This window comes from Pseudochaenichthys georgianus, chromosome 19, assembly GCF_902827115.2.
Source record: "Pseudochaenichthys georgianus chromosome 19, fPseGeo1.2, whole genome shotgun sequence".
Taxonomy (NCBI): Eukaryota; Metazoa; Chordata; class Actinopteri; order Perciformes; family Channichthyidae; genus Pseudochaenichthys; species Pseudochaenichthys georgianus.
This window is the reverse complement of record NC_047521.1, coordinates 25,385,423-25,392,390: the sequence shown is the minus strand read 5'-3', so window position 1 is coordinate 25,392,390 and position 6,968 is coordinate 25,385,423. Positions and strand designations below refer to the sequence as shown.

Below are 6,968 nucleotides of genomic sequence, written 5' to 3'. Positions count from 1 at the left end.
ATAAAAGATGACTTCTGTAAAAAAAAAAGTTCGACTTTGGGTGTCTCTTTAATCCTTTGTTGTTTTTTCTGTCCTCAGGAAGAGATAGTCCCTCCGCTCTTCATATCTCCCCTCCCTCTCCGTTTCCCTGGGCTCTCTACTTCCCAGCACACATCTGATGTTAAATAGATATTATTAAAGCGGATTGGACTAACTTTGGAAACACATTTATATTTAGCAGCAAAGCAGAGACGTTCACAGTCGGCTGCCTCGAGCTTTTAGTTTTGAAGTTGACACCTAAATGTCTCACAAATGTCAATTCAAACAAAATCCAAATCTGGTACACCTATTCTCGTCCGACTTTGAACCTTTTCCTCGACTTTAATCACATCACAGTGACTTCGAATCCATCATGATTATTTCAAATTAACTTAAGATTTGAATGAAATAAAACACTCTTTTGATATTATATATGGGCAGTTTATTGCACTAGAGCAGGGGTGTCAAACTCAAGGCCCGGGGGCCAAATCCGGCCCGCGACTTCATTTTATGTGGCCCCACAAGAGCTTGCAAAGAATATATGTATGTTTATTATACGGTTACATGCCGATTTACAGAGGCACGTTGCCCATAAACTACCCACAATGCATCTGAAATTTGACTTTTTTCTCAGAATTTGACTTATTTTTTTCAAAATGTCACTTATTTTTTTTATTGTGACTTTTTTTCCAGAATTTTCCTTTTCTTTTTAAATCATTTTGTGACATTCTCACTGAAGAGACTTGCAATTATTAGCCCTAGACTTCTGCTTTCAGTCGTAGTTATTTATGAAGTTATTATTACCCTATCCGATAATAATCCAATGCAGAGGCAATAATATAATACAATACATTATTTTATATATATTGAATATTTATATATGTATTTTTATATAGTCTTAAAGTTACAACCGGCCCTTTGAGTGCAACCATAATGCTGATGTGGCCCGCGATGAGTTTGACAGCCCTGCTCTAGAGAGAGAGATACTGAACAAATGTCCTTAATATTATACAGAGGGTCTTTGCTGCTGCTTTAGTTAAGTGTTGGAACATTGTAAGACTTAATTTTATGATCAGAAAATGTAGTTTAATGCTTGATGTCTGGATATAAAGACATTTACAACAACATATTACTCACCCTGCGTTGACTTACTGCCGGTGATAAAACTACATTTCCTGCTTCCTGTACTTTACATTAAAAGCTTTGAACTGTTGAAACATTAGGTGGCTTTAAGTGGGAGGCAGTAATAAAAAAATGCAATGTATTTGGCACAATGACAATAATTGTTCATCCAAAATGGTTATTTTCTGCATCTCCTGACGTTCACTGAAGCTGCTCAAGAGGTGTAGAATAATATTGTTAAACCATTATTTTAGGGGCTTAATTTACGCTTTCCTTCGTACTTTTTGGCTTGTAGGTGTATCAACGTCACATCTTGGAGTTTATATTCGGCAATACGCCTTTCATTAAAAATAACTGCAAATATAAAAGGTCCCGGGGAGGGGAAGATGAAATGTGCCTCATTCAAAGTCACTATATTTAAATCCACATCTATTCACCATAAATAAATATTCCAGAGTCCTATCCTCTCGTAACTCTTTCCTCGTGCATGCAGAGCTGCAGACAGTGTGTCCGTCCTTGGGTTTCAAACATAAGATCCCTGCCAGACAAAATCAAACCTACTGTTCTAAATGTTTGTATACCTTCAAATGAACCGTGCATGCGACAATCCACCTTTTAACTGCAAACAAATGTTGCCTTCACACCCATCTGAATAATAACACACACCACAGCAAACACACGTTCACACAATGTGAATTTGCGCTAATTACTCTGAGCTATTGGCAGCGGGAAACAGTGCAGGGAATTTAACTGAAAACAAAGCAAACCTGCTTTCCTCCCACTCCCTCTCTACCTTCCCCAATTCTCCTCAGCAGAGAGGAGCGGCACAACAAGAGCTTTCTGTGTTTCGAAGCCATCTGGCAGCGAGGTCTACTTCCACCATCAGGGGCATCATCAGCTTCTTGTATTTGCTTTATGTGTTACTCAACATCATCAACACATTTTGATCAGCGCTACCATTGTCACCTGTCAATCACCCTATTTGATATACTTGTATAGCAATAACTACGCAAAACCAACTTTACACATTTGCATTTCACCACTTAAAGGTGGGGTAGGTAAGTTTGAGAAACCGGCTCCAGATCGCTAGAATTTGAAAATACACAACCGGAGAAAATCAGCCACTTCCTTACAGAGCCCCTCCTCCAACACACACGGACGCGCACATGACCAATGAGGGCACGCGATAAGTGTGTGCCCTGATGGAAGGCTGACAGGCAGGTAGGCCATCCAATCTGTTTAGCCGGCCCGGATAAACAGATTGGATATACTTTTTACAGTATTACGGAGCGTCCACACTACAGCTTCAAAAATAGCTTGGAGCTGGGCGTGTCTGGAGCTTGGGGATTTTAGTCAAGCAACACGGCCAACAACCAATCACATGAATCTCCCGCCCCCGACATACAAAGCAAAAAACCCCGGGGATTTTATGCGAGCAATATATATATATATAAACTCCCCAAACAGGCGAAAACCTACCAGTGAAGAGGGTCTGGTCATACAAAACCGGGTGATTCGCTACGGCGGTGAAATATACGGTGAAATATAGAAATGAACGGCGGGATATCTCTCCCAGCTTAGACGCGGTTTGATTGGCTAGCGCTTCAGCTGTCAGATTTTGGGAAACGGGACTTGATTGGCTGGCGCTGGCTACTCCGGCGTCTCCGGCGTCAGAAGTTGAACATTGTTCAACTTCTGTCGCCGGAGACGCCTGAGACGGACCGCTCTGCTACCCACAATTCAGTTCGGCGAAAAAGCGAGGCAACGTGACATCACCCCGTTGAAAGTGAATGGGCAGATTGAAGCTTTTGACGCTGTCGACGCTGTCGACGCTGTAGTGTAGACGGGCCGTTACGGCTTCTACAGATGACGTTTTTTTATGGATTTTTTGTCAAAGCACTTCAGATATTCATTGCTATCGGGATGTTAAGAGCATTCCATGGAATATAACAAAAAGTGTATCTCGAGCCGGTTTCTGAAACTTACCTACCCCACCTTTAACTCCCAACTGACTTGATGCTAGTAGCAAAGGCAACAAGATATGGCTTGATCAGTGAATGCAGCTGTACACCTCCTCACATTACATTACATTACATTGCATTGCATTTAGCTGACGCTTTTATCCAAAGCGACTTACAATAAGTACATTCGACCAGGAAGACACAACCTTGAGGAAAACAGAATCATATAAGTACATCAGGTTTCAAAGAGCCAATCGTTTCAAGTGCTACTCAACTGGCTTTAGATAAGCCAGTCCTTTATTAGTATATAAGTGCTCTGTTAGCAGTTCTTTGTTAGTCATTCTATCGCTCGAAGTGGAGTCGAAAGAGATGAGAGATGAGAGATGAGAAAAAACCCCGGGGATTTTATGCGAGCAATATATATATATATAAACTCCCCAAACAGGCGAAAACCTACCAGTGAAGAGGGTCTGGTCATACAAAACCGGGTGATTCGCTACGGCGGTGAAATATACGGTGAAATATAGAAATGAACGGCGGGATATCTCTCCCAGCTTAGACGCGGTTTGATTGGCTAGCGCTTCAGCTGTCAGATTTTGGGAAACGGGATTTGATTGGCTGGCGCTGGCTACTCCGGCGTCTCCGGCGTCAGAAGTTGAACATTGTTCAACTTCTGTCGCCGGAGACGCCTGAGACGGACCGCTCTGCTACCCACAATTCAGTTCGGCGAAAAAGCGAGCGAAAAAACCCCGGGGATTTTATGCGAGCAATTTAGGTCAACACTAAGAAGCAGAGGATGTAAATAACCACAAACACAAGTGACACATTAATGATATGGTGGCTCCATCACCTCTCTGTGCCTCTGAGTTGCTTGAGTTTAGATCTCACAGTGACACAAACATTTGCATACCAATTGGGCCCTGGAGAAATGCAAAATAACAGGCAGCTCAATAGAGAGTCCAAACCCCACCTTCCACAGATCAATATACAGGATCAATACACACTGTTTACCACTAAGTGTGTAAACAGTATTTTAGTTAAGTGCTTTACCAGTCTAAATGAGTTACAGTGCATGTTACAGCCGAAATGCTGAAGGTGCAGTCCTCCTACCGTCATCCAGGTGATGCATCAGTGTCCCATGGAGAGTGGGTTGGACCAGAAGCCTACGATATTTCACTTTATTAGCCTCATCTTTAATCCTCAGTGTTCCCCAAAGCTGCTCTCAACATCAACGTGGCCTCTGTCAGTGGTGGAAAAAAGTATTCACATTCTTTACTTGAGTAAAAGTACTAATACCACACTGTAAACATACTCAATTTCAACTAACCCTAAGGAGAATATAAAGCGACAGAAAAGTTTGAAAGAAAGTGAGGAGGGAAGGAAATAATAATAATAATTTCAATTTATATAGCGCCTTTCACGAAACCCAAGGACGCTTCATAAAATAGAAATAAAGTATTAACTTTAACAAACATTTTGTGTGCTAGACTTAGTGTTCACAATCTGCCCATCTTGCTGGATTCTATGTTTCCATTTGAGTTTTGAACAAGGAGTTAAAATAGTTGGGGAGTTCAAGCTATTTTTTGTGTCAAGTACATAGACTGTATGGTCCATTAGCGAGCTATTTCCTTGTTTTCAAGCTGAATGTGAAGCGGAACTAGCCTGCAGCCTTGCTATAACAGTCTGAATGTATTTTACAGTGCATTTTATGTTTTTTCTTTCTTTAAAGCAGATTCAAAAACTAAAATTCAACAGGTATGGACATGTCAAGTGGGATACACGCCATTGCCGTGTTTTTCAGTTAGATGACGTCACACATTAACGTGTCTTTAACTGCTAGTCCTCCAAGCACTTCACAAGGAAACATGTACTAAAATATCTGTAGTTGCATTGTTGTACAACAGGCAGTAGTGGAAAGTAACTCAAGTACTGTAATAAAGTACACATTTCAGGAAAATACTTTAGCCAAGTATTTTCATTTTACTACTTCATTTTAGAGGCAAATGTTGTACTTTTAACTCCACTAAATTTGTTTTACAATTGATTAACTAGTTACTTTACATTTCCTGCTTCTTAAATGTGAAGATTTGCTGATTTTGCTTCAAAATATAAAAAATGTGTTCTGCTTTTACTCCTAATATTTGGTGTACATTCTCCGGTCTCTTTCCAGCTCGTGGTGTTACAGTTACACTGATTGGCTGTTACCATGGTGATTCTTTTTCGTTTTCAAGTACAACCATACCAAACATTTTCTATTGAATGTAATTGAACGTGGCAACAAAGAGGCGCTGCTGGGAGTTGAACCCAGGATCTCCTGTTTACTAGACAGGCGCTTTACCGTTAAGCCACAGCACCCGCCCTCACATTTTGTTCGTCTCAGTTATTTAACTAAGTAGTTTCCTTTCATTCTTCGCAGGCGCTTTACCGCTAAACCACAGCACCACATTATCAAATGTTGTTCTTCTAAGTTACTGGGCTCAGTAGTAGCCTAGTGTTCATTTCGTTGACTAAAACTATGACGAAATATGTTCGTCAACGACCTTTTTTTCCATGACAAAGACGAGACGATGACGAGCCGGAACCGACGTCAGTAAACAATATATGAAACAAAATCAACATGCAACATCGTTGATGAAAACGTTGCCAAATCTCTCTTTACTTTCGTTGAAGAAAAAGGAGGAGACGAAATATTATCAAAGATAACGTAACATCTCTGATAGTCAGTTTTTCTCCCAGCAGTTCCATTTCCGGTGCTGCGGTTGGGCAGCAGTTGTGTGTGTCTGTCTTGCTGCACGCGGCGGTAACATTTGAATACACCGGGCCAGCGGCACACTGTTCTGTCAGAAAGACTCGGGTCTAACTAACCTTATTTAACAGAAAATAAAATGACAACAACAGGGCTTGGGAGCAGTGGTCGCGCCCCCCCCCGTCAGTGCGAGTGAGTTACGAGTTGTGTACAGACCCGACGAGTAATAATAGATTATGACGACTGATCCTGTCGGTCAAAATGACGGACAACGAAAAAGTCTGCCACCACGGCTTGGGAGAAAGAAACGAGGTGGTATTTGCCCATTTTCGCTACAATGAGGCGGAGAAAAAAAGCGAATGCATTGTTTTTTCAGAAGGGAAGCATTGTGGCCAGGGCCGTCCCTGGCCAACCTGCGGCCCCAAGCGACATTGTGAGATGAGCCCCCCCCCCCCCCCCCCCAACCGACAGGAGTGGGAAAAAAAAGTTTGGAAACAAAGCACTTATGCAAATATAATTCCTGTTTATTATTATTATCAACACAGTTACTTTTTTATACAGTGAGGTAAATGGTAAATGTGCATGTATGTCGTTCAGTATGCGTTTACAGGTGAATACGTCTGCATTTCCTGCCAAATACTAGCCTCAAAAATATTAAAATATAATGAATGCAAATAAACTACTTCTACTAATAATAATACTCATAATCAATTCAATAATATAAATACTACATTATTTTATTAGGGGGTGCGAGGGGAACTGTGCTGAGAACTGCGCACAAGCCAAGCTCATAAGCCGAGGCCCCCCTGTGCAATGTGAGGCCCCATGCAGCCTGCATAATCGGCCTGTAGGGATGGACAGCCCTGAATGTGGCCATATAACAGCTGGTAAAAACACCACAAACTTGACCAGATATTTTCTGCAAAGCTGCACTCTTCGGCCCAATCCCAAACCACTCCCTTGACCCTACCCCTCTGTGACGGAGTGAACTCCGTCTGTAGCCACACTCGCAGCTCAACGAGGCTCCCTCCTGTCAGATGGGGGGAGTAAATACAGCAGCAAGCTTTGGGACGGCCTCCCCTCTCTCCGGCAGAAACAGGAAATGCCGTAACTGTATGTAA

At 41.9% G+C, this 6,968-nt stretch overlaps 1 non-coding gene across 1 annotated transcript; it reads right to left on the bottom strand.

Moving 5' to 3' along the window:
• Positions 1-5,384: 5,384 nt before the first annotated feature.
• On the bottom strand, positions 5,385-5,456 carry trnat-agu (transfer RNA threonine (anticodon AGU)). The gene has a single exon. It is a non-coding gene; the product is annotated as a tRNA-Thr (tRNA).
• Positions 5,457-6,968: the final 1,512 nt, after the last annotated feature.